The 25,587-nt window shown below is 42.2% G+C and overlaps 2 long non-coding RNA genes across 4 annotated transcripts in view; one reads left to right on the top strand and one right to left on the bottom strand.

Moving 5' to 3' along the window:
• The window catches only part of LOC135318862 (uncharacterized), a 389,897-nt gene that overhangs the window by 359,200 nt on the left and 5,110 nt on the right, over positions 1–25,587 (top strand). The window lies entirely within an intron of this gene.
• LOC135318832 (uncharacterized) lies at positions 3,402–24,797 on the bottom strand. 3 transcript variants are annotated; one of them, XR_010377214.1, is made up of 4 exons: positions 24,181–24,797; positions 18,796–19,365; positions 13,544–14,113; positions 3,402–3,472 (listed from the first exon to the last, which is right to left on the bottom strand). It is a non-coding gene; the product is annotated as an uncharacterized LOC135318832 (long non-coding RNA). The 3 variants fall into 3 exon arrangements; XR_010377215.1 differs by lacking the exon at positions 3,402–3,472 and adding an exon at positions 10,284–10,478; XR_010377213.1 differs by lacking the exon at positions 3,402–3,472 and having other exon boundaries at positions 13,446–14,113.

Below are 25,587 nucleotides of genomic sequence, written 5' to 3'. Positions count from 1 at the left end.
CAAGAGAGCAAAGAGAACTGTGACCTCAGCGAGACAGCAACCGCACTGGCGCGAGAGGTTGAGTTTATCGATATGTCCTATGGCCACATCCACTGCATCTGCAGGAGCAGGGTCCAATTTGACATTTTGCCAATAGAGCACGTGTGGGGCTCAATCAGAGGTATCATGCATCTGGACTGAGGGTTCCTGGGGGCGTTGGGTTTGAAATCAGTATTAAAAGATTTAGGATCTGCTACATTCATAACCTGGATTGGGATTACAATCTGGTTTGAGGCAGAGGAAGAGGCACAGATCTGTTGTTGCCTTCGTGAACCCATAACTCAAGAATGAGAGAATTAGGAAGAGTGGTCAAAGTCCACAGCATGAGAAGATGAAGCATTTTTACAGCATTATCACCCAAATGCAGATGCTACATTTTGGACGGCACTGACAGGGTACTGCACCGAGGACACATAGGTCTGTCTGCGGGATCATCCCAGCAGGCCCTGAAGTATGACATCCATACATATGCTTCCACTGGTGTTTCTGTAGACAGAGAAGCTCTGGGAAGAACTGGTAACATTGGGACATTCCTGTGGCAGTAGAAAGTACAAGCGCACTCTACGTTGGCTGTTTTGCATACACTTCAAAATGACATACAGAAGAATGCAGAGCTGAAAACCTATAGAAGCATCATTTCCACTAGAGGAAGTGCCCTGTGCACTTTCAGAATTGTGAGATTAGTGTAATAAAAATGAGGTTCTAATAACTGAAGCGGTATGGTGTGTTCATCACAACAAAGGCAACACCAGGATTTAGAGATATAACAGACAACACACACAGGAACAGGGCATGGCATCAAGGTCTAGGGAAAATTATCCTCACAGAAATACCATGGAATTGTGCACACCAAAGAGTCTAAAGCTTGCACTTAACCATCAATATAAGTCTATATTAAATACATGATAGTACCTGATATTTAGAGTAAAAGAAGTATAGTAAAAGAAACAGGAAGTAACATTTTCAGTTCCAAAGAAATTGAAGGCCCAAAAAATAAGCTTTCAAACAACTAGACGGCAAAACGACACCAGAGCAAGCTCTGAAAATGGAGGTGAGGAAAACACTGATGAACCACAGTGCCTCAGAATTACAAAAGGCAGAATACCAGAAAAGGGGAAGAGAAACTCTAAACATGAACCCAATAGTATATGAAAACCCAATGGATGAGATAAAAACTGGGCTAAAGTCAATCCTAAGCAGACTACATAATGCAGAGGGACTCGTGAATGACTGTGAGGACAGGGGAACAGAAATCCCTCGATAAGAAGAAGACACAGAAAAGCAAGTGCAAACCAACGCTAACATCACTGTTGAATCCTGGGTGAAGACAAGGCAGGTAAGAATAGGACTCATAGGATTCCCAAATGGAAAAGCATGTGATAAAATAATAAATTCTGAAAAGGAATTTGTAGAAAAATCAGAATGAAACTTGCTGAAATCCAAGAAAGTCTCATCTATACGAATTCAGGATGTACACAGCGTCCAAAAGTGGTGGAATACCAATAGACAAACTAGCAGCTGTAGAATTCAAATAAACAAAATTCATGATCATCCCAGTGATGTAAAATGCACCTCGAGGAAAGCAACTTAGTCACAACAGAACCTCCAGAGGGGTTTCAGCTGATATCTCGGCAGAAATTTTGCAGCACGAGGAGGAGTGCCAGGACATAGACTATATCCTGAATGAGAAACAGCTGCAATCTAGGGTAGCCTATGCCAAATGACCGCCGTATAAACCAACGGCAGATCTAGGGAATTTCACTGACAGGCAAACCTTAAAAGAATTCAGCAGTTTGAGACTGATCCTAAAACAAAAATTGAGAATCCTACCCTGAGTAGAAAAGTAGCAAGGTGAAATGGAAATAACAAAACCATTATTGCAAATGCAAGAAGAGCCTGAGTTGCAAAGAAGTAAGAAGAAGAAGGCAAGGAGGACATCAAAATCCTAAAGATGGGAGAGGGTAGCAGGAAATCATAGGTGATTTTAAGCAATATCTTAAGTGAATCAGCTTACATGACTGTCTGACGCAAAACGAGAGATGCATGGCCTAATGTGTTTGCAAAACAAACAATCAGACAAACAAACAAACACCAAAAGGTTACAGCTGGCTGACATATACCAAACAACCATGATTATTCAAGACAAAATACTCAAAGTGATGTCAAGTGTCATTCAGCACGCATCGAACTATTATCGCTGTTACCATGTACTCAAAAAACTTGTATTCCGAAAACAGACGTGTGCATTACTATTCATATATAGTGATTCAGAAGTGCATATCGTGAGCCAAACCAAATGACGGTTTTGAATAAGAGTGGGTCATAGAAAGCGATATAGTCTTAGAAGTCTTCCAACAGGATGAATGAATGACTAATTCTTCCCTACGTAGAGAAGAAATGGCATAAGACTATACCAAAGACAAGTAGCTCTGCAAAACTGAACTAAGAGCAAAAGAGACAGACAGGAATGTGCACGTTGGGATTGGTTTCATTTCTAGGAATTTCAGCCCCAATGAAACAAATGGATCCATGTTCTGAGAGTGTGGGTGTTTCAGCAGGAAGCAACAGAAGGCTATGTAATCTGGGTGAATGGATATTACACAAACATGAGTTTCCTTGAGTGGGTCTCCGTGTACTGTGAACTGTTAGAAAGTTTAAATAGGTGTGAATCCATAAACTGATCATGGACACTATTCCCTCCGTTTGTACTGTGTATACAAATCTGAACAAAAGGAAAGAGGGAAGAGAAAAGGTCAATGGGACCCTTCTGGATAGAATCACATTTCCCTTAGGAAACTCTCCTCTAATGCAGCATCACCCCCAACACTGACTTGATGCATCAACCACTGGGGATGGCAGTTACCGGAAGGATTCCAGGTGGAATGTTTGGGTGTACCACGAGGCTTGTTGCGGCTGGTGGATCCAAGGTAACTGGGCAGAATTCTGTGGGTGGATCAGTTTGATGCTGGGTCTGCAGCCCTATGTGGAGATTGGCTTAGGTCTTTTGTTCGGGAAACTGAGTAAGTGCGAGATACTGCTGCTGCCCAAAGACCTGAGTTCACGGGTCAGTTTCCAGAACATGAAAGGGCAGACAGTGGAAGATTTGCCTGTCATCAGCTTACTGGTGAGGCTCCGAGGTATTTTCAGACTTGCCCAGTCCTGTTGACGTCGACTTTATGGGAGACACGAAGAGAAGCTGGCAGAAACACTGGCTGCATGGATTGAGGAGATGTGCGAACACATTGATGAAAGTTGTTCTGCTACAGTGGAGAATATCAGCATGGAGAGATCTCTAGAGCATACCAGGCTCGAAAGACAGTCATGAGACCTACTGAACCTTGCTGATACTGGGAGAAACATAAGGAGAGTCAACGTGCCCTTGAGAAAGTAACTCGATTCTCAGCTCCAAGAACGGGTCCAAGATTCCTGAAGTCTAAAAGAGAAGAGATGGCAGAGATGATAAAAGCACTCATGTTCTAGGAAGAGGTCGTGAGAATCCACACATCCCAAGGGGCATTTACGAATCATTCAGACTGAAATGCACCAAGCCCAGGTTAGCCTATTCCCACGTTTGTGCCTAGCTATCAATCACATGCTCTTCCCTCCACTCCACTCAGGCATTCATTTCAAAGGATCAGAACCTGAGCTGCAATGAATCCATTAGGAGGAGAGCAAGCCCCTACTAGAATCAGATTTCCACCACCTTCACACTCGGTGAACAACAGTGAACTCCTTAAAGGTCAAATACTCTCGACTAAAATAGAGAGGAATTGAATACTTAGCTCACACAAAGAAATGATGTCGTTCCCTTAGATTAACGAAATGCTGGGGTTATGTATTCTTTGGGCTGAAAGGAGTGTGGGAAGTGAGGGGAATCTTTGAATGAACTTGAATATGTATTAGGCCTCAGTTTTTCAAGACAGTACAGGAAAATATTAGAAGTCAGATAGTGAACTGAACTGTAAAAGTCGCCAAAAACTTTAAAGACACAGGTTATGTGGACAGTCATTCATTTCCGTCAAGCCCCGGGTGCACTATATCTTGGAGGTGCAGACTTGGTTGTGTTAAATTGCTTTCCCCAACATGATCGGATGATTAAGCCTTCTCAGCACTGATAGAAGAGCACCTGGTTCTCAATAGCTTAGCATAGCTGCAGCAGGATTCTCATAGTTAAATGCCTCTAGGTGCTTTTGGAATCAAGCCAATATATATATATTCTGTTTAGATTTTCATGTATATTCCTACAGAGGAATGTTACCCCTTAAAATGCCAACATTGCCTAGTATGTGTCATTGGGAGTAAAGGTAACCAGGTGCACAAGGGAAACCCAGAATGGGGGTTATTTCATGGTTCCAATAATTATTTCATTCTTCCTATAGTTGTTGGAGGCTTCAAGAGAAAAGAGTTGGCATGTCCCCTTCAAACTTTTGGACTGCTATTTTAAATTGAGGCTGTCTGTTTTTCCTTAGTGCTGACAAATTCTTACACATATTGTCAAGTCTGGCTTCTAGGTTGATTTGGTAATTTTCAAAAACTAACTTCACTTTCATATAAATCCCAAAACTCGTAAATTGATACTATATACCTTCTTAAAGACTGCAACTGCTTTGTCATCATAAGGTCAAAGCTGGTGTCTTCAGACAAACACTCCGACCATGACTGTAAAGAAAACGGAGCGAAACAAATATACAATTTCTGTGAATTGTTTGTGAAAAGTGTTGATTTGTCGATGCCCAGTAGGAAGAGAACCAGTGCAAACTGCTCTCACTAGCTACCATAAACATAATATTGTAAACAAACACTCACCCAGCCCTTGGCAAAGGACACTAGCTAAAGAGCGGTCTGTTACTTCCAAAGACAGGATGAGGCCACAGAAAAACCGGAAGCAGGAAAAGGGAAAGTAGAGAATGGAAACAAGTGCAGGAACTGACCTCTGGTAATGGAGCATCAAAGGTGAAACTCTGTTTTCCTTGGAAGCACACTCTCAAGCAGGCAGCAGGCATGGGCTTGAAGGTGATGCGCTGAGTGTAAGAAGAGTGCACAGCAGATTCTTGGCTGACAGAACTCAAAGAAATCAGCTCAAAATAACCCCACATTTGTATCTGAGACCAAGATCCGAGCTGCCAAATCTGAGCTAGCAGAGGCAGCGGAAAAAGAGGGATAGGGCTACGTATGATGGCTCTCGTTCAACTCAGGGATCTAGAGTGCGTTGTTAGTTTTGGTGGGTACTTTCAATAGAGCAAAGAGAACTGTGACGCCAGTGAGACAGCAACAGCACTGGCGCGTGAGGATGAGTTTATCGATATGTTCTATGTACACATCCACTGCATCTGCAGGACCAGGGTCCAATTTGACATTTTGCCAATAGAGCACGTGTGGGGCTCAATCAGAGGTATCATGCATCTGGACTGAGGTTTCCTGGGGGCATTGGGTATGAAATCAGTATTAAAAGATTTAGGATCTGCTATATTCATAACCTGGATTGGGATTACACTCTGGTTTGAGGCAGAGGATGCGGAACAGCTCTGTGGTTGCCTTCGTGAACCCATTACTCAAGAATGAGAGAACTAGGAAGAGTGCTCAAAGTCCACAGCATGAGAAGATGAAGCATTACTTACAGCATTATCACCCAAATGCAGATGCTACATTTTGGACGGCATGAACACATTACTCAAGAATGGGAGAAATAGGAAAAGTTGTCAAAGTCCACAGCATGAGAAGATGAAGCATTTCTTACAGCATTATCACCCAAATGCAGATGCTACATTTTTGACGGCACTGACAGTGTACTGCACCGAGGAAACATAGGTCGGTCTGCAGGATCATCCCAGCAGGCCCTGAAATATGACATCCATTCATATGCTTCCACTGGTGTTTCTGTAGACAGAGAAGCTCTGGGAAGACCTGGTAACATTGGGACATTCCCGTGGCAGTAGAAAGTACAAGCGCACTCTACGTTGGCTGTTTTGCAGACACTTCAAAATGACATACAGAAGAATGCAGAGCTGAAAACCTATAGAAGGTTCATTTCCACTAGAGGAAGTGCCCTGTGCACTTTCAGAATTGTGAGATTAGTGTAAAAAAATGAGATTCTACTAACTGAAGCGGTATGGTGTTTTCATCACAACAAATGCAACACCAGGATTTAGAGATATACCAGACAACACAGACAGGAACTGGGTATGGCATCAAGATCTAGTGAAAATTATCCTCACAGAAATACCATGGAATTGTGTACACCAAAGAGTCTAAAGTTTGCACTTAACCAAGCCCTATAAGTCTATATTAAATACATGATAGTTCCTGATCTTTAGAGTAAAAGAAGTATACTAAAAGTAACAGGAAGTACCATTTTCAGTTCCAAAGAGATTGAAGGCCCAAAAAATAAGCTTTCAAACAACTAGACGGCAAAACGATACCAGAGCAAGCTCTGAAAATTGAGGTGATGGAAACACTGATGAACCACAGTGCCTCAGAATCACAAAAGGCAGAATACCAGAAAAGGGGAAGAGAAACTCTAAAGAAGAATCCAACAGTATCAGAAAACTCAATGGATGAGATAAAAACTGGGCTAAAGTCAATCCTAAGCAGACTACATAATGCAGAGTGACTCGTGAATGACTGTGAGGACAGGGGAACAGAAATCCGTCGATCAGAAGAAGACACAGAAAAGCAAGTGCAAACCAATGCTAACATCACTGTTGAATCCTGGGTGAAGAGAAGGCAGGTAAGAATAAGACTCATAGGAATCCCAAATGGAAAAGCAAGAGATAAAATAATAAATTCTGAAAAGGAATTTGTAGAAAAATCAGAATGAAACTTGCTGAAAGCCAAGAAAGTATCATCTATACGAATTCAGGAAGTACACAGCGTCCAAAAGAGGTGGAATACCAATAGACCAACAAGCAGCTGTAGAATTCAAATAAACAAATTTCATGATCATCCCAGTGATGTAAAATGCACCTCGAGGAAAGCAACTTAGTCACAACAGAACCTCCAGATGGGTTTCAGCTGATATCTCGGCAGAAATTTTTCAGCACAGGGAGGAGTGCCAGGACATAGACCATATCCTGAATGAGAAAAAGCTGCAATCTAGGTTAGCCTATGCCAAATGACCGCCGTTTATAACAACGGCAGAGCTATGGAATTTCACTGACAGTCAAACCTTAAAAGAATTCAGCAGTTTGAGACCGATCCTAATACAAAAATTGAGAATCCTACCCTGAGTAGAAAGTAGCAAGATGAAATGGAAATAACAAAACTATTATTGCAAATGCAAGAAGAGCCTGAGTTGCAAAGAAGTAAGAAGAAGAAGGCAAGGAGGACATCAAAATCCTAAAGATGGGAGAGGGTAGCAGGAAATCATAGGTGATTTTAAGCACTATCTTAAGTGAATCAGCTTACATGACTGTCTGACGCAAAACGAGAGATGCATGGCCTAATGTGTTTGCAAAACAATCAATCAGACAAACAAACAAAGACCAAAAGGTTAAAGCTGGCTGACATATACCAAACAACCATGATTATTCAAGACAAAATACTCAAAATGATGTCAAGGATCATTCAGCACACATCGAATTATTATCGCTTTTACCATGTATTCAACAAACTTGTATTCCGAAAACAGACGCGTGCATTAATATTCATAAATACTGATCCAGAAGTGCATATCGTGAGCCAACCCAAATGTCGGTTTTGAATAAGAGTGGGTCATAGAAATGGATATAGTCTTAGAAGTCTTCCAACAGGATGAATGAATGCCTAATTCTACCCTACGTAGAGAAGAAATGGCATAAGACTATAACAAAGACAAGTAGCTCTGCAAAACTTAACTAAGAGCAAAAGAGACAGACAGGAAAGTTCACGTTGGGATTGGTTTCATTTCTAGGAATTTCAGCCCCATGTAACAAATGGATCCATGTTCTGAAAGAGTGGGTGTTTCAGCAGAAAGCAACAGACGTATTTGTAATCTGGGTGAATGCATATTACACAAACATGAGTTTCCTTGAGTGGGTCTCCATTTACTGTGAACTGTTAGAAAGTTTAAATTGGTGTGAATCCATAAACTGATCATGGACACTATTCCCTCCGTTTGTACTGTGTATACAGATCTGAACAAAAGGAAAGAGGGAAGAGAAAAGGACAACGGTACCCTTCTGGATAGAATCACATTTCCCTTAGGAAACTCTCGTTTAATGCAGCTTCAAACCCAACACTGACTTGATGCATCAACCACTGGGGATGGCAGTTAACGGTTGGATTCCAGGTGGAATATTGGTGTGTACCATGAGGCTTGCTGAGGATGGTGGATCCAACTTAACTGGGCAGTATTCTGTGGGTGGATCAGTTTGATGGTGGGTCTGCTGCCCTATGTGTAGATTGGCTTAGGTCTTTTTTTCGGGAATCTGAGTAAGTTCGAGATACTGTTGCCCCCCAAAGACCTGAGTTCACGGGTCAGTTTCCAGAATCTGAAAGGGCAGACAGTGGAAGATCTGCCTGTCATCAGCTTACTGGTGTGGCTCCGAGGTATTTTCAGACTTGCCCAGTCATGTTGACGTCGACTTTATGGGAGACACGAAGAGAAGCTGGCAGAAACACTGGCTGCATGGATTGAGGAGATGTGCGAACACATTGATGAAAGTTGTTCTGCTACAGTGGAGAATATCGGCATGGAGACATCTCTAGAGCATACAAGGCTCGAAAGAAAGTCATGAGACCTACTGAACCTCGCTGATACTGGCAGAAACATAAGTAGAGTCAACGTGCCCTTCAGAAAGTAACTCGATTCTCAGCTCCAAGAACGGGTCCAAGTTTCCTGACGTCTAAAATAGAAGAGATGGCAGAGATGATAAAAGCGCTCATGTTCTTGGAAGAGGTCGTGAGAATCCACACATCCCAAGGGGCATTTACGAACCATTCAGACTGAAATGCAACAAGCTCTGGTAAGCCTATTCCCACGTTTGTGCCTAGCTATCAATCACATGCTCTTCCCTCCACTCCACTCAAGCATCCATTTCATAGGATCAGAACCTGAGCTGCAATGAATCCATTAGGAGGAGAGCAAGCCCCTAATAGAATCAGAGTTCCTCCTCATTCACACTCGGTGAACAACTGTGAAATCCTTAAAGGTCAAATACTCTCGACTGAAATAGATAGGAATTGAATACTTAGCTCACACAATGAAATGATGACCTTCCCTTAGATTAAGGAAATGCTGGGTTTATGTATTCTTTGGGCTGAAAGGAGTGTGGGAAATAAGGGGAATATTTGAATGAACTTGAATATGTATTAGGCCTCAGTTTTTCAAGACAGTACAGGAAAATATTAGAAGTCAGAGTGAACTGAACTGTAAAAGTCGCCAAAAACTTTAAAGACACATGTTATGTGGACAGTCATTCAATTCCGTCAAGCCCCTGGTGCAGTATATCTTGGAGGTGCAGACTTGGTTGTGTTAAATTGCTTTCCCCAACATGATCGGATGATTAAGCCTTCTCAGCACTGATAGAAGAGCACCTGGTTCTCAATAGCCTAGCATAGCTGCAGCAGGTTTCTCATAGTTAAATGCCTCTGGGTGCTTTTGGAATCAAGCCAAAATCTATATATTCTGTTTAGATTTTCTTGTATATTCCTACAGAGGAATGTTACCCCTTGAAATGCCAACATTGCCTAGTATGTGTCATTGGGATTAAAGGGCACCAGGTGCACAAGGGAAACCCAGAATGGGGGTTATTTCATGGTTCCAATAGGTATTTCATTCTTCCTATTGTTGTTGGAGGCTTCAAGAGAAAAGAGTTGGCATGTCCCCTTCAAACTTTTGGACTACTATTTTACATTGAGACTGTCTGTTTTTCCTTAGAGCTGACAAATTCTTACAGAAATATTCAAGACTGGCTTCTAGGTTGATTTGGTAATTTTCAAAAACTAAATTCACTTTCATATAAATCTGAAAACATATAAATTGATACTGTTAACTTTCTTAAAGACTGCAACTGCCTTGTCAACCAAGGTCAAAGCTGGAGTGTTCGGAAAATCCCTCCGACGATGGCTGTAAAAAAACGGAGCGAAACAAATATACAATTTCTGTGAATTATTTGTGAAAAGTGTTGATTTGTCGATGCCCAGTAGGAAGAGAACAAGTGCAAACTGCTCTCACTAGCTACCATACACAAAATATTGTAAAAACACACTCACCCAGCCCTTGGCAAGGACACTTTCCGAAGAGTGGTCTGTTACTTCCAAAGACAGGATGAGGCCTCAGAAAAACCGGAAGCAGGAAAAGGCAAAGTAGAGAATGGAAACCAGTGCAGGATCTGACCTCTGGTAATGGAGCATCAATGGTGAAACTCTGTTTTATTTGGAAGCACACTCTCAAGCTGGCAGCAGGCTTGGGATTGAAGGTGATGTGCTGAGTATTAGCAGAGTGCACAGCAGATGCTTGGCTGAAAGAACTCAAAGAAATCAGCTCAAAATATCCCCACAATTGAATCTGAGACCAAGATCCGAGCTGCCAAATCTGAGCAAGCAGACGCAGCGGAAAAAGCGGGGTAGGGCTACGGATGATGGCTCTCGCACAACTCAGGGATCTAGAGTGCGATGTGCGTTTTGGTGGGTACTTTCAAGAGAGCAAAGGGAACTGTGACCTCAGTGAGACAGCAAACGCACTGGCACGTGAGGTTGAATTTATCAAAATGTCTAATGGCCACATCCACTGCATCTGCAGGACCAGGGTCCAATTTGACATTTTGCCAATAGAGCACGTGTGGGGCTCAATCAGAGGTATCATGCATCTGGACTGAGGGTTCCTGGGGGCATTGGGTTTGAAATAAGTATTAAAAAATTTAGGATCTGTTACATTCATAACCTGGATAGGGATTAAACTCTGGTTTGAGGCAGAGGATGGGGAACAGCTCTGTGGTTGCCTTTGTGAACCCATAACTCAAGAATTAGAGAACTAGGAAGAGTTGTCAAAGTCCACAGCATGAGAAGGTGAAGCATTTCTTACAGCAATATAACCCAAATGCAGATGCTACATTTTGGACGGCACTGACATGGTACTGCACCAAGGACACATAGGTCGGAATGCAGGATCATCCCAGCAGGCCCCGAAGTATCACATCCATACATATGCTTCCACTGGTGTTTCTGTAGACAGAGAAGCTCTGGGAAGAACTGGTAACATTGGGACATTCCCGTGGCAGTAGAAAGTACAAGCGCACTCTATGTTGGCTGTTTTGGATACACTTCAAAATGACATACAGAAGAATGCAGAGCTGAAAACCTATAGAAGCTTCATTTCCACTAGAGGAAGTGCCATGTGCACTTTCAGAATTGTGATATTAGTGTAATAAAAATGAGGTTCTACTAACTGAAACAGTATGGCGTGTTCATCACAACAAAGGCAACACCAGGATTTAGAGATATACCAGAAAACACACACAGGAACAGGGCATGGCATCAAGGTCTAGGGAAAATTATCCTCACAGAAATACCATGGAATTGCATACACCAATAAGTCTAAAGTTTGCACTTAACCAAGCCCCATAGGTCTATATTAGATATATGATAGTACATGACCTGTGGAATAAAAGAAGTATAGTAAAAGAAACAGAAATTAACATTTTCAGTTCCAAAGAGATTGAAGGCCCAAAAAATAAGCTTTCAAACAAGTAGACGGCAAAACGATACCAGAGCAAGCTCTGAAAATGGAGGTGAGGGAAACACTGAAGAACCACAGTGCCTCAGAATCACAAAAGGCAGAATACCAGAAAAGGGGAAGAGAAACTCTAAAGAAGATTCAAATAGTATCAGAAAACTAAATGGATGAGATAAAAACTGGGCTACAGTCAATCCTAAGCAGACTACATAATGCAGAGGGACTCGTGAATGACTGTGAGGACAGGGGAACAGAAATCCCTCCATCAGAAGAAGACACAGAAAAGCAAGTGCAAACCAACGCTAACATCACTGTTGAATCCTGGGTTAAGACACACCAGGTAAGAATAGGAATCATAGGATTCACAAATGGAAAAGCAAGTGATAATATAATAAATTCTGAAAAGGAATTTGTAGAAAAATCAGAATGAAATTGCTGAAAGCCAAGAAAGTATCATCTATACGAATTCAGGAAGTACACAGCATCCAAAAGAGGTGGAATACCAATAGACCATCAAGCAGCTGTAGAATTCAAATAAACAAACTTCATGATCATCCCAGTGATGTAAAATGCACCTCGAGGAAAGCAACTTATTCACATCAGAACTTCCAGAGGGGTTTCAGCTGATATCTCGGCGGAAATTTTGCAGCACGGGGAGCAGTGCCAGGACATAGACCATATCCTGAATGAGAAAAAGCTGCAATCTAGGCTAGCCTATGCCAAATTACCGCCGTTTATAACAACGGCAAAGCTAGGGAATTTCACTGACCGGCAAACCTTAAAAGAATTCAGCAGTTTGAGACTGATCCTACAACAAAAATTGAGAATCCTACCCTGAGTAGAAAAGTAGCAAGATGAAATGGAAATAAAAAAACCATTATTGCAAAGCAAGAAGAGCCTGAGTTGCAAAGAAGAAGAAAAAGGAAAGGAGGACATCAAAATCCTAAACATGGGAGAGAGTAGCAGGAAATCATAGTTGATTTTAAGCACTATCATAAGTGAATCAGCTTTCATGACTGTCTGAAGCAAAAGGAGAGATGCATGGCCTAATGTGTTTGCAAAACAATCAGACAAACAAACACCAAAAGGTTACAGTTGGCTGACATATACCAAACAACCATGATTATTCAAGACAAAATACTCAAAGTGATGTCAAGGATCCTTCAGCACGCATCGACCTATTATCGCTGTTAGCATGTACTCAACACACTTGTATTCCAAAAACAGACGCGTGCATTACTATTCATAGATACTGATCAAGAAGTGCATATCGTGAGCCAACCCAAATGACGGTTTTGAATAAGAGTGGGTCAGAGAACGGGATATAGACTTACAAGTCTTCCAACAGGATGAACGAATGCCTAATTCTACCCTACGTAGAGAAGAAATGGCATAAGCCTATAACAAAGACAAGTAGCTCTGCAAAACTGTACTAAGAGCAAAAGAGACAGACAGGAATGTGCACGTAGGGACTGGTTTCATTTCTAGGAATTTCAGCCCCCATGAACAAATGGATCCATGTTCTGAGAGTGTGGGTGTTTCAGCAGAAAGCAACAGATGGATATGTAATCTGGGTGAATGGATATGAAACAAACATGAGTTTCCTTGAGTCGGTCTCTGTGTACTGTGAACTTTTAGAAAGATTAATAAGTGTGAATTCATAAAATGATCATGGACACACTTCCCTCCTTTTGTACAGTGTATACAGATCTGAAAAAAAGGAAAGAGGGAAGAGAAAAGGACCATGGGACCCTTGTGGATAGAATCACATTTCCCTTAGGAAAATCTCGTCTAATGCGACATCACCCCCAACAAGGACTTGATGCATCAACCACTGGGGATGGCACTTACCGGTTGGATTCCAGGTGGAATTTTGGTGTGTACCACGAGGCGTGTTGCAGCTGGTGGATCCAAGGTAACTGGGCAGTATTCTGTGGGTGGATCAGTTTAATATTGGGTCTGCTACCCTATGTGGAGATTGGCTTAGGTCTTTTGTTCGGGAAGCTGAGTAAGTTCGAGATACTGCTGCTGCCCTGAGACCTGAGTTCACAGGTCAGTTCCCAGAATCTGAAAGGGCAGACAGTGGAAGATCTGCCACTCATTAGCTTACTGGTGAGGCTCCGAAGTATTTTCAGACTTGCCCAGTCCTGTTGACGTCGACTTTATGGGAGACACGAAGAGAAGCTGGCAGAAACACTGGCTGCATGGATTGAGGAGATGTGCGAACACATTGATGAAAGTTGTTCTGCTACAGTGGAGATTATCGGCTTGGAGACATCTCTAGAGCATACCAGGCTCGAAAGACATTCATGAGACCTACTGAACCTCGGTGATACTGGAAGAAACATACGGAGAGTCAACGTGCCCTTGAGAAAGTTACTCGATTATCTGCTCCAAGAACGGGTCCAATATTCCTGACGTCTAAAAGAGAAGAGATGGCAGAGATGATAAAAGCGCTCATGTTCTTGGAAGAGGTCATGAGAATCCACACATCCCAAGGGGCAGTTAAGAATCATTCAGACCGAAATGCACCAAGCTCAGGTAAGCCTATTCCCACGTTTGTGCCTAGCTATCAGTCACATTCTCTTCCCTCCACTCTACTCAGGCATCCATTTCAATGGATCAGAAACTGAGCTGCTATGAATCCAGTAGGAGGAGATCAAGCCCCTACTAGAATCAGTGTTCCTCCTCCTTCACACTCGGTGAACAAGAGTGAACTCCTTAAAGGTCATATAATATCCACTAAAATAGATAGGAATTGAATACTTAGCTCACACAAAGAAATAATGACCTTCCCGTAGATTCAGGAAATGCTGGGGTTATGTATACTTTGGGCTGAAAGGAGTGTGGGAAGTGAGGGGAATCTTTGAGTGAACTTGAATATGTATTAGGCCTCAGATTTTCATGACAGTACAGGAAAATATTAAAATTCAGATAGTGAACTGAACTTTAAAAGGCACCAAACACAATAAGTCACAGGTTATGTGGACATTCATTCACTTCCTTCAAGCCCGGGTGCACTATATCTTGCAGGTGCAGATTTGGTTGTGTTAAATTGCTTTACCCAACATGATCAGATGATTAAGACTTCTCAGCACTGATAGAAGAGCACCTGGCTCTCAATAACATAGCATAGCTGCAGCAGGTTTCTCATAGTTAAATGCCTCTGGGTGCTTTTGGAATCAAGCCAAAATCTATATATTCTGTTTAGATTTTCTTGTATATTCCTACAGAGGAATGTTACCCCTTGAAATGCCAACATTGCCTAGTATGTGTCATTGGGATTAAAGGGCACCAGGTGCACAAGGGAAACCCAGAATGGGGGTTATTTCATGGTTCCAATAGGTATTTCATTCTTCCTATTGTTGTTGGAGGCTTCAAGAGAAAAGAGTTGGCATGTCCCCTTCAAACTTTTGGACTACTATTTTACATTGAGACTGTCTGTTTTTCCTTAGAGCTGACAAATTCTTACAGAAATATTCAAGACTGGCTTCTAGGTTGATTTGGTAATTTTCAAAAACTAAATTCACTTTCATATAAATCTGAAAACATATAAATTGATACTGTTAACTTTCTTAAAGACTGCAACTGCCTTGTCAACCAAGGTCAAAGCTGGAGTGTTCGGAAAATCCCTCCGACGATGGCTGTAAAAAAACGGAGCGAAACAAATATACAATTTCTGTGAATTATTTGTGAAAAGTGTTGATTTGTCGATGCCCAGTAGGAAGAGAACAAGTGCAAACTGCTCTCACTAGCTACCATACACAAAATATTGTAAAAACACACTCACCCAGCCCTTGGCAAGGACACTTTCCGAAGAGTGGTCTGTTACTTCCAAAGACAGGATGAGGCCTCAGAAAAACCGGAAGCAGGAAAAGGCAAAGTAGAGAATGGAAACCAGTGCAGGATCTGACCTCTGGTAATGGAGCATCAATGGTGAAACTCTGTTTTATTTGGAAGCACACTCTCAAGCTGGCAGCAGGCTTGGGATTGAAGGTGATGTGCTGAGTATTAGCAGAGTGCACAGCAGATGCTTGGCTGAAAGAACTCAAAGAAATCAGCTCAAAATATCCCCACAATTGAATCTGAGACCAAGATCCGAGCTGCCAAATCTGAGCAAGCAGACGCAGCGGAAAAAGCGGGGTAGGGCTACGGATGATGGCTCTCGCACAACTCAGGGATCTAGAGTGCGATGTGCGTTTTGGTGGGTACTTTCAAGAGAGCAAAGGGAACTGTGACCTCAGTGAGACAGCAAACGCACTGGCACGTGAGGTTGAATTTATCAAAATGTCTAATGGCCACATCCACTGCATCTGCAGGACCAGGGTCCAATTTGACATTTTGCCAATAGAGCACGTGTGGGGCTCAATCAGAGGTATCATGCATCTGGACTGAGGGTTCCTGGGGGCATTGGGTTTGAAATAAGTATTAAAAAATTTAGGATCTGTTACATTCATAACCTGGATAGGGATTAAACTCTGGTTTGAGGCAGAGGATGGGGAACAGCTCTGTGGTTGCCTTTGTGAACCCATAACTCAAGAATTAGAGAACTAGGAAGAGTTGTCAAAGTCCACAGCATGAGAAGGTGAAGCATTTCTTACAGCAATATAACCCAAATGCAGATGCTACATTTTGGACGGCACTGACATGGTACTGCACCAAGGACACATAGGTCGGAATGCAGGATCATCCCAGCAGGCCCCGAAGTATCACATCCATACATATGCTTCCACTGGTGTTTCTGTAGACAGAGAAGCTCTGGGAAGAACTGGTAACATTGGGACATTCCCGTGGCAGTAGAAAGTACAAGCGCACTCTATGTTGGCTGTTTTGGATACACTTCAAAATGACATACAGAAGAATGCAGAGCTGAAAACCTATAGAAGCTTCATTTCCACTAGAGGAAGTGCCATGTGCACTTTCAGAATTGTGATATTAGTGTAATAAAAATGAGGTTCTACTAACTGAAACAGTATGGCGTGTTCATCACAACAAAGGCAACACCAGGATTTAGAGATATACCAGAAAACACACACAGGAACAGGGCATGGCATCAAGGTCTAGGGAAAATTATCCTCACAGAAATACCATGGAATTGCATACACCAATAAGTCTAAAGTTTGCACTTAACCAAGCCCCATAGGTCTATATTAGATATATGATAGTACATGACCTGTGGAATAAAAGAAGTATAGTAAAAGAAACAGAAATTAACATTTTCAGTTCCAAAGAGATTGAAGGCCCAAAAAATAAGCTTTCAAACAAGTAGACGGCAAAACGATACCAGAGCAAGCTCTGAAAATGGAGGTGAGGGAAACACTGAAGAACCACAGTGCCTCAGAATCACAAAAGGCAGAATACCAGAAAAGGGGAAGAGAAACTCTAAAGAAGATTCAAATAGTATCAGAAAACTAAATGGATGAGATAAAAACTGGGCTACAGTCAATCCTAAGCAGACTACATAATGCAGAGGGACTCGTGAATGACTGTGAGGACAGGGGAACAGAAATCCCTCCATCAGAAGAAGACACAGAAAAGCAAGTGCAAACCAACGCTAACATCACTGTTGAATCCTGGGTTAAGACACACCAGGTAAGAATAGGAATCATAGGATTCACAAATGGAAAAGCAAGTGATAATATAATAAATTCTGAAAAGGAATTTGTAGAAAAATCAGAATGAAATTGCTGAAAGCCAAGAAAGTATCATCTATACGAATTCAGGAAGTACACAGCATCCAAAAGAGGTGGAATACCAATAGACCATCAAGCAGCTGTAGAATTCAAATAAACAAACTTCATGATCATCCCAGTGATGTAAAATGCACCTCGAGGAAAGCAACTTATTCACATCAGAACTTCCAGAGGGGTTTCAGCTGATATCTCGGCGGAAATTTTGCAGCACGGGGAGCAGTGCCAGGACATAGACCATATCCTGAATGAGAAAAAGCTGCAATCTAGGCTAGCCTATGCCAAATTACCGCCGTTTATAACAACGGCAAAGCTAGGGAATTTCACTGACCGGCAAACCTTAAAAGAATTCAGCAGTTTGAGACTGATCCTACAACAAAAATTGAGAATCCTACCCTGAGTAGAAAAGTAGCAAGATGAAATGGAAATAAAAAAACCATTATTGCAAAGCAAGAAGAGCCTGAGTTGCAAAGAAGAAGAAAAAGGAAAGGAGGACATCAAAATCCTAAACATGGGAGAGAGTAGCAGGAAATCATAGTTGATTTTAAGCACTATCATAAGTGAATCAGCTTTCATGACTGTCTGAAGCAAAAGGAGAGATGCATGGCCTAATGTGTTTGCAAAACAATCAGACAAACAAACACCAAAAGGTTACAGTTGGCTGACATATACCAAACAACCATGATTATTCAAGACAAAATACTCAAAGTGATGTCAAGGATCCTTCAGCACGCATCGACCTATTATCGCTGTTAGCATGTACTCAACACACTTGTATTCCAAAAACAGACGCGTGCATTACTATTCATAGATACTGATCAAGAAGTGCATATCGTGAGCCAACCCAAATGACGGTTTTGAATAAGAGTGGGTCAGAGAACGGGATATAGACTTACAAGTCTTCCAACAGGATGAACGAATGCCTAATTCTACCCTACGTAGAGAAGAAATGGCATAAGCCTATAACAAAGACAAGTAGCTCTGCAAAACTGTACTAAGAGCAAAAGAGACAGACAGGAATGTGCACGTAGGGACTGGTTTCATTTCTAGGAATTTCAGCCCCCATGAACAAATGGATCCATGTTCTGAGAGTGTGGGTGTTTCAGCAGAAAGCAACAGACGGATATGTAATCTGGGTGAATGGATATGAAACAAACATGAGTTTCCTTGAGTCGGTCTCTGTGTACTGTGAACTTTTAGAAAGATTAATAAGTGTGAATTCATAAAATGATCATGGACACACTTCCCTCCTTTTGTACAGTGTATACAGATCTGAAAAAAAGGAAAGAGGGAAGAGAAAAGGACCATGGGACCCTTGTGGATAGAATCACATTTCCCTTAGGAAAATCTCGTCTAATGCGACATCACCCCCAACAAGGACTTGATGCATCAACCACTGGGGATGGCACTTACCGGTTGGATTCCAGGTGGAATTTTGGTGTGTACCACGAGGCGTGTTGCAGCTGGTGGATCCAAGGTAACTGGGCAGTATTCTGTGGGTGGATCAGTTTAATATTGGGTCTGCTACCCTATGTGGAGATTGGCTTAGGTCTTTTGTTCGGGAAGCTGAGTAAGTTCGAGATACTGCTGCTGCCCTGAGACCTGAGTTCACAGGTCAGTTCCCAGAATCTGAAAGGGCAGACAGTGGAAGATCTGCCACTCATTAGCTTACTGGTGAGGCTCCGAAGTATTTTCAGACTTGCCCAGTCCTGTTGACGTCGACTTTATGGGAGACACGAAGAGAAGCTGGCAGAAACACTGGCTGCATGGATTGAGGAGATGTGCGAACACATTGATGAAAGTTGTTCTGCTACAGTGGAGATTATCGGCTTGGAGACATCTCTAGAGCATACCAGGCTCGAAAGACATTCATGAGACCTACTGAACCTCGGTGATACTGGAAGAAACATACGGAGAGTCAACGTGCCCTTGAGAAAGTTACTCGATTATCTGCTCCAAGAACGGGTCCAATATTCCTGACGTCTAAAAGAGAAGAGATGGCAGAGATGATAAAAGCGCTCATGTTCTTGGAAGAGGTCATGAGAATCCACACATCCCAAGGGGCAGTTAAGAATCATTCAGACCGAAATGCACCAAGCTCAGGTAAGCCTATTCCCACGTTTGTGCCTAGCTATCAGTCACATTCTCTTCCCTCCACTCTACTCAGGCATCCATTTCAATGGATCAGAAACTGAGCTGCTATGAATCCAGTAGGAGGAGATCAAGCCCCTACTAGAATCAGTGTTCCTCCTCCTTCACACTCGGTGAACAAGAGTGAACTCCTTAAAGGTCATATAATATCCACTAAAATAGATAGGAATTGAATACTTAGCTCACACAAAGAAATAATGACCTTCCCGTAGATTCAGGAAATGCTGGGGTTATGTATACTTTGGGCTGAAAGGAGTGTGGGAAGTGAGGGGAATCTTTGAGTGAACTTGAATATGTATTAGGCCTCAGATTTTCATGACAGTACAGGAAAATATTAAAATTCAGATAGTGAACTGAACTTTAAAAGGCACCAAACACAATAAGTCACAGGTTATGTGGACATTCATTCACTTCCTTCAAGCCCGGGTGCACTATATCTTGCAGGTGCAGATTTGGTTGTGTTAAATTGCTTTACCCAACATGATCAGATGATTAAGACTTCTCAGCACTGATAGAAGAGCACCTGGCTCTCAATAACATAGCATAGCTGCAGCAGGTTTCTCATAGTTAAATGCCTATAGGTGCTTCTGGAATCAAGCCTAAATGTTTATATTCTGTTTAGATTTTCTTGTATATTCCTAGAGAGGAATGTTACCCCTTGAAATGCCAGCATTGCCTAGTATGTGTCATTGGGAATAAAGGGCACCAGGTGCAGAAGCGAAACCCAGGTTGGGGGTTATATCATGGTTCCAATAGTTATTTCATTGTTCCTTTTGTTGTTGGAGGCTTCAAGAGAAAAGGGTTGGCATGTCCCCTTCAAACTTTTGGACTGCTATTTTACATTGAGACTGACTGTTTTTTCCTTAGTGCTGACAAATTCTTACACATATTGTCAAGTCTGGCTTCTAGGTTCATTTGGTAGTTTTCAAAAACTAACTTCACTTTCATATAAATCCCAAAACACGTAAATCGATACTATAAACCTTCTTAAAGACTGCAACTGCCTTGTCATCATAAGTTCAAAGCTGGTGTCTTCAGACAAACACTCCGACCATGGCTGTAAAGAAAACGGAGCGAAACAAATATACAATTTCTGTGAATTATTTGTGAAAAGTGTTGATTTGTCGATGCCCAGTAGGAAGAGAACCAGTGCAAACTGCTCTCACTAGCTACCATAAACAAAATATTGTAAACAAACACTCACCCAGCCCTTGGCAAAGGACACTAGCTAAAGAGCGGTCTGTTACTTCCAAAGACAGGATGAGGCCTCAGAAAAACCGGAAGCAGGAAAAGGCAAAGTAGAGAATGGAAACAAGTGCAGGATCTGACCTCTGGTAATGGAGCATCAAAGGTGAAACTCTGTTTTCCTTGGAAGCACACTCTCAAGCGGGCAGCAGGCATGGGCTTGAAGGTGATGCGCTGAGTGTAAGAAGAGTGCACAGCAGATTCTTGGCTGACAGAACTCAAAGAAATCAGCTCAAAATATCCCCACATTTGAATCTGAGACCAAGATCCGAGCTGCCAAATCTGAGCTAGCAGAGGCAGCGGAAAAAGAGGGATAGGGCTACGTATGATGGCTCTCGTTCAACTCAGGGATCTAGAGTGCGTTGTTGGTTTTGGTGGGTACTTTCAATAGAGCAAAGAGAACTGTGACGCCAGTGAGACAGCAACCGCACTGGCGCGTGAGGATGAGTTTATCGATATGTTCTATGTCCACATCCACTGCATCTGCAGGATCAGGGTCCAATTTGACATTTTGCAAGTAGAGCACGTGTGGGGCTCAATCAGAGGTATCATGCATCTGGACTGAGGGTTCCTGGAGGCGTTGGGTTTGAAATCAATATTAAAAGATTTAGGATCTGCTATATTCATAACCTGGATTGGGATTACACTCTGGTTTGAGGCAGAGGATGCGGAACAGCTCTGTGGTTGCCTTCGTGAACCCATTACTCAAGAATGAGAGAACTAGGAAGAGTGGTCAAAGTCCACAGCATGAGAAGATGAAGCATCACTTACAGCATTATCACCCAAATGCAGATGCTACATTTTGGACGGCATGAACACATTACTCAAGAATGGGAGAAATAGGAAGAGTGGTCAAAGTCCACAGCATGAGAAGATGAAGCATTTCTTACAGCATTATCACCCAAATGCAGATGCTACATTTTGGACGGCACTGACAGTGTACTGCACCGAGGACACATAGGTCGGTCTGCGGGATCATCCCAGCAGGCCCTGAATTATGACATGCATACATATGCTTACACTGGTGTTTCTGTAGAAAGAGAAACTCTGGGAAGAACTGGTAACATTGGGACATTCCCATGGCAGTAGAAAGTACAAGCGCACTCTATGTTGGCTGATTTGGAGACACTTCAAAATGACATACAGAAGAATGCAGAGCTGAAAACCTATAGAAGCTTCATTTCCACTAGAGGAAGTGCCCTGTGCACTTTCAGAAGTGTGAGATTAGTGTAATAAAAATGAGTTTCTACTAACTGAAACAGTATGGTGTGTTCATCACAACAAAGGCAATACCAGGATTTAGAGATATACCAGACAACACACACAGGAACAGGGCATGGCATCAAGGTCTAGGGAAAATTGTCCTCACAAAAATACCATGGAATTGCATACACCAAAGTGTCAAAAATTTGCACTTAACCAAGCCCTATAAGTCTATATTAAATACATGAAAAACCTGAACTGTAGAATAAAAGAATTATTGTGAAAGAAACAGGAAGTACAATTTTCAGTTCCAAAGAGATTGAAGGCCCAAAAAACAAGCTTTCAAACAAGTAGACGGCAAAACGATACCAGAGGAAGCTCTGAAAATGGAGGTGAGGAAAACACTGATGAACCACAGTGCCTCAGAATCACAAAAGGCAGAATACCAGAAAAGGGGAAGACAAATTCTAAAGAAGAACCCAGTAGTATCAGAAAACTCAATCGATTTGATAAAAACTGGGCTAAAGTCAATCCTAAGCAGACTACATAATGCAGAGGGACTCGTGAATGACTGTGAGGACAGGGGAACAGAAATCCATCCATCAGAAGAAGACACAGTAAAGCAAGTGCAAACCAACGCTAACATCACTGTTGAATCCTGGGTTAAGACAAACCAGGTAAGAATAGGAATCATAGGATTCACAAATGGAAAAGCAAGTGATAAAATATTAAATTCTGAAAAGGAATTTGTAGAAAAATCAGAATGAAACTTGCTGAAAGCCAAGAAAGTATCATCTATACGAATTCAGGAAGTACACAGCATCCAAAAGAGGTGGAATACAAATAGACCAACAATCAGCTGTAGAATTCAAATAAACAAATTTCATGATCATCCCAGTGATGTAAAATGCACCTCGAGGAAAGCAACTTAGTCACATCAGAACCTCCAGAGTGGTTTCAGCTGATATCTCGGCAGAAATTTTGCAGCACGAGGAGGAGTGCCAGGACATAGACCATATCCTGAATGAGAAAAAGCTGCAATCTAGGCTAGCCTATGCCAAATGACCGCCGTTTATAACAACGGCACAGCTAGGGAATTTCACTGACAGGCAAACCTTAAAAGAATTCAGCAGTTTGAGACTGATCCTGCAACAAAAATTGAGAATCCTACCCTGAGTAGAAAAGTAGCAAGATGAAATGGAATTAACAAAACCATTATTGCAAATGCAGGAAGAGCCTGAGTTGCAAATATGTAAGAAGAAGAAGGCAAGGAGGACATCAAAATCCTAAAGATGGGAGAGGGTAGCAGGAAATCATAGTTGATTTTAAGCACTATCTTAAGTGAATCAGCTTACATGACTGTCTGAAGCAAAAGTGGAGATGCATGGCCTAATGTGTTTGCAAAACAATCAGACAAACAAACAAACACCAAAATGTTACAGTTGGCTGACATATACCAAACAACCATGATTATTCAAGACAAAGTACTCAAAGTGATGTCAAGGATCCTTCAGCACGCATCGAACTATTTTCGCTTTTAGCATGTACTCAACACACTTGTATTCCAAAAACAGACGCGTGCACTACTATTCATAGATACTGATCCAGAAGTGCATATCTTGAGCCAACCCAAATGACGGTTTTGAATAAGAGTGGGTCAGAGAACGGGATATAGACTTACAAGTCTTCCAACAGGATGAACGAATGCCTTATACTACCCTACGTAGAGAAGAAACGGCATAAGCCTATAACAAAGACAAGTAGCTCTGCAAAACTTTACTAAGAGCAAAAGAGACAGACAGGAAAGTGCACGTAGGGATTGGTTTCATTTCTAGGAATTTCAGCCCCCATGAAACAAATGGATCCATGTTCTGAGAGTGTGGGTGTTTCAGCAGAAAGCAACAGACGGATATGTAATCTGGGTGGATGGATACTACACAAACATGAGTTTCCTGGAGTGGGTCTCCGTGTACTCTGAACTGTTACAAAGTATAATAGGTGTGAATCCATAAACTTATCATGGACACACTTCCCTCCGTTTGTACTGTGTATACAGATCTGAACAAAAGGAAAGAGGGAAGACAAAAGGAACATTGGACCCTTCTGAATAGAATCACCTTTCCCTTAGGAAACTCTCGTCTAATGCAGCATCACCCCCAACACGGACTTGATGCATCAACCACTGGGGATGGCACTTACCGGTTGGATTCCAGGTGGAATGTTGGTGTGTATCACGAGGCGTATTGCGGCTGGTGTATCCAAGGTAAATGTGCAGAATTCTGTGGGTGGATCAGTTTGATGGTGTGTCTGCTGCTCTATGTGGAGATTGGCTTAGGTCTTTTGTACGGGAAGCTGTTTAAGTTCGAGATACTGCTGCTGCCCAGAAACCTGAGTTCACAGGTCAGTTCCCAGAATCTGAAAGGCCAGACACTGGAAGATCTGCCTGTCATCAGCTTAATGGTGAGGCTCTGAGGTATTTTCAGACTTGCCCAGTCCTGTTGACGTCGACTTTATGGGAGACACGAAGAGAAGCTGGCAGAAACACTGGCTGCATGGATTGAGGAGATGTGCGAATACATTGATGAAAGTTGTTCTGCTACAGTGGAGAATATCTGCATGGACACATCTCTAGAGCATACCAGGCTCGAAAGACATTCATGAGAACTACTGAAAATCGGTGATACTGGAAGAAACATACGGAGAGTCAACGTGCCCTTGAGAAAGTTACTCGATTATCTGCTCCAAGAACGAGTCCAAGATTCCTGACGTCTAAAAGAGAAGAGATGGCAGAGATGATAAAAGCGCTCATTTTCTTGGAAGAGGTCGTGAGAATCCACACATCCCAAGGGGCATTTACGAATCATTCAGACCGAAATGCACCAAGCTCAGGTAAGCCTATTCCCACGTTTGTGCCTAGCTATCAATCACATGCTCTTCCCTCCACTCCACTCAGGCATCCATTTCAATGGATCAGAACCTGAGCTGCTATGAATCCAGTAGGAGGAGATCAAGCCCCTACTAGAATCAGTGTTCCTCCTCCTTCACACTCGGTGAACAAGAGTGAACTCCTTAAAGGTCATATAATATCCACTAAAATAGATAGGAATTGAATACTTAGCTCACACAAAGAAATAATGACCTTCCCGTAGATTCAGGAAATGCTGGGGTTATGTATACTTTGGGCTGAAAGGAGTGTGGGAAGTGAGGGGAATCTTTGAGTGAACTTGAATATGTATTAGGCCTCAGATTTTCATGACAGTACAGGAAAATATTAAAATTCAGATAGTGAACAAAAGACCTAAGCCAAACTCCACAAAGGGCGGCAGCCCCTCCATCACACTGATCCACCCACAGAATTCTGCCCAGTTACCTTGGATCCACCAGCCACAACAAGCCTCGCGGTACACACCAAGATTCCACCTAGAATCCAACCGGTAACTGCCATCCCCAATGGTTGCTGAATATTGTCAGTGTTGGGGGAGGGGCTGCATCAAACGGGAGGTTCCTAAGTTAAATGTGATTCTATCCACTAGCGTGCCATTGTCCTTTTATCTTCCCTCTTTCCTTTGGTTCAGATCTGTATATACAGTACAAACGGAGGGAAGT

Source organism: Camelus dromedarius, chromosome 22 (genome assembly GCF_036321535.1).
Source record: "Camelus dromedarius isolate mCamDro1 chromosome 22, mCamDro1.pat, whole genome shotgun sequence".
Taxonomy (NCBI): domain Eukaryota; kingdom Metazoa; phylum Chordata; class Mammalia; order Artiodactyla; family Camelidae; genus Camelus; species Camelus dromedarius.
Note: the sequence above shows the minus strand (reverse complement) of the source record. Positions and strands in the feature narration are given on the sequence as shown.